The sequence below is a fragment of the Choloepus didactylus genome, chromosome 8 (assembly GCF_015220235.1).
Source record: "Choloepus didactylus isolate mChoDid1 chromosome 8, mChoDid1.pri, whole genome shotgun sequence".
NCBI lineage: Eukaryota > Metazoa > Chordata > Mammalia > Pilosa > Megalonychidae > Choloepus > Choloepus didactylus.
In genome coordinates, this window is record NC_051314.1 from 53,801,464 (window position 1) to 53,804,748 (window position 3,285).

The 3,285-nt window shown below is 44.5% G+C and overlaps 1 pseudogene; it reads left to right on the forward strand.

The window, feature by feature from the left end:
• Positions 1–982: 982 nt before the first annotated feature.
• On the forward strand, positions 983–2,944 carry LOC119542632 (annotated as a pseudogene).
• Positions 2,945–3,285: the final 341 nt, after the last annotated feature.

Below are 3,285 nucleotides of genomic sequence, written 5' to 3' on the forward strand. Positions count from 1 at the left end.
CAGAAAAAGATTTTTACTTCTATCAGCTCTCCCAAGCCATACACTGATCATTTTTTTCCCAACGGCTGTACTTTCTACTTTGAGCACTCCTGCCCCAATGTTCACGTGGCTTATTCCCTCATTTCCTTCAGGTCTCTGCTCAAGTGATACTTTATCAAAAAAAGCCTTCCCCTGCCATCCCACATAAAACACATACGCACCTGCACACACACACACACAAACACACACACACACACACACACACACACACAATCTTTTCCCAGTTCCTCAGCAGCTTCTGTACCCTGATTTCTCTTCCGACCACTTACATGTTTCTTTATTATCATCTGCCCCCACTGGAATGTCACCCTTACAAGGTGAAGTGCTTTGTTCTGCTTCGTTCACTGATTATCTCCAGTGTTCAAGTTTATGAAGAGGCAGTGTTAACGGGCCTGGATTCAAATTTTGGAACCAGTATCTACTAGCTGTGTGAACTTGGGTAAATCACCAATCTCTCTGAGCCTAATTGCTCTCACCCGTAAAGCAGAAAGCAGAAGCCTGGTAATAACGTTTGCCCCAAATACTGTGGCTTCTAACAGCATATCACTGTTGATATGGCGACGTGAGCCTCTAAAGTTGAATTCCAATGTTCATTCTCTAGCTTCTGGAGTGTATCGAGGCAGTAGCGACTTCACAATTGAGACCTGTGAAACCGACCTTTAAAAATAACTTCGGGGAGGCGGCCGTAGCGGCTGCCATAGTCCCTCGGGATCCGCGCGGAGAGCGCGGGTCGCACCACCTCCCGGCGCCTTTCACCGACTCCGGGGCGCGCGGCCGCGCTGGGAAGGGGAGGTGGAGGTCTCCTCGGGGCCGCGCGCACGGAGTCGCCCACTGGGGCGCCCTCCGTCGTTCCTTCCTCTTCCGCCTGGAGCTGGCGGCGGCTGCGGCCGCGGCAGGAGAGGGGAGTGGCGTCCCACGCCGGGGCGGGGGCGGGAAGCCGGGAGGAGGCGGCAAGGAAGGGGATCTGGCCGCCATGGACCACAGGCCGCCCACCAAGGAGCTGGACCTGCGGGTCGAGCGGGTGAACGAATGCAAACGACTTAACGGGAACCAAGCGCGGACCCTGTGTAAAAAGGCTAACGATATTTTAACAAAAGAATGACAAGTGCAAGAGGTTGGTTATCTTGTTACCGTCTGTGGTGATGTTCACGGTCAATTCCATGATCTTATGGAACTCTTTAGAATTAGTGGGAAATCACCAGACACAAACTCTATTCATGGTCTACTCGGTTTGACAGAGGTAATTATTCCGTGGAGACTGACTCTTGTTGTGGCACCAGAGGTGCGTTTTCCAGAACGCATTACAGGATTGAGAGGAAACCATGAGAGCCGACAAATTACCCAGGTATATGGCTTTTATGATGAATGTCTAGGAAAGCATAGGAATGCCAATGCTTGGGAATATTTCACAGATCTATTTGATTATCTTCCACTTACAGCTTTAGTAGATAGACAGATATGCTTCCATGGTGGCCTGTCTCCATCCATAGACAGAAACACGGAATCGTGTAAGAGCCTTGGGTCCTTTACAAGACGTTCACTTGAGGGCCCAATGTGTGATTTGTTACGGGGGGATCCAGGTGATCGTGGGGGCGGGGTTGTGTGTGTGTGGGGGGGTATTTCCCCACGTGGCGATGGCTTCACATTTGGCCCAAACATTTCTGAAACGTTTAACCATGCCAATGGCTTCACCCTGGTTTCTCACGCTTACCAACTTGTAACGGAGGGGAACAATTGGTGTCATGATTGGAATGTGGTTGCTATCTTCAGTGCACCCAGTTATTACCGTTGTGGGAACCAAGCTGCTATCATGGATTTAGATGATACTTTAAAATATTCCTTCTTTCAGTTTGACCCAGTGCCTTGCCTTGGAGAGCCTCATGATTCCTGGCGCACCCCAAGACTATTTCCTGTAAATTGCTCCTCAGAAAACCTGACTTTGTATGTGGAATATACCTGGCTTTTATATGTATGTGTGTACCCACACACACACACACACACACACACACAAAAGCAACAGTAATCTATGTGGTTCTGTAACAAACTGGGATCTAGCATGGCATTAGAGCACGTCATGAACCAAAATGTGCCATACTAATGGTGAGCATTTAGTACAATTTGATGCTGAAATTCAATACTACACTATGGTCTAGATCAGTGAATCTTAACAATTTGTCTGCTGTATTTGTAGTAATCATTTTTCTGTGGACTATTCAAACAAAATAGTAACTAACTCTCTCCTTTTGTACTTATTTGAAAATTTTAGATACAGTGTTAAACTGGCATGGATTAAGAGAATTGGAATTTTATTGTTTAAAAAAACTTCACACAGGCTAACTTCTACTTAATCCATTATCACCTTTATTTTTTTGAATTGTATAATTAACTTCACTAAAGAAAAGAATCTTCTTGGGAGTATGTCACTATAACATTTAAAGAGAATTCCCTTCATTTAAACTAAATTACTGTTTTATGTTGATCTGCTTATTTCTGTATATTTGTCCTGACAGTGCTTCCATCCTATTTGGTGTACTGAGCAAATAAACTTTCCATTTTAAATGAACAAAAAAGTAACTTTTCATATGCAAAGTAAACAGTATAACCAGGGTGTTTTAATCATAGTATCTTTGAGAAAGAGAAGACTACTCAAATTACCTTAAATTAAATGGAGATATTTTTAAAATAGGTAATACCACGATATCCAGGGGCGGGGAATTTTGCCAGGACTCAGAAGGTTTTATTTGAGAACAAGAGCTATCAAGAACCAAGACATCTTTTCTCTCTCTTCTCTCTTCTCTCATCTACCCCTCTCCTCCTTCCCCTTATTTCCGCTTCCCTCTCATATTGAATTCTCTAAAGCTAAATACTAACTTTTCTCTGCTTCCACAGACTTCAGACGGAATAACGCTGCTGTGGTCCTGGATCCACATGACCTTTCAGTTGAACTGTCCAACAACAAACTAGAGCCATGTCTCTTAAAGTGTGATCTGCAGCAGAATCTCAAGGAGATACTGTTTAAAATGGACATTTCTTGGGCCCACCAGAAGTGGAGCACTAAAATCTTATCTTTTGTTTTTTTTAACAAACTCCTCATGATCCTATGCATCTGAAATTTGAAAATCATGGAACTAGAGTCTGCATTCTCATCCCGAATTACAGAAGACAGACTCGTCACAGGGGCCCAAATCTGAAGTAGTGGATCGGTCTTCAGAAATGAGGAATGAGCTCTGTTGAAGTAACAGCTGC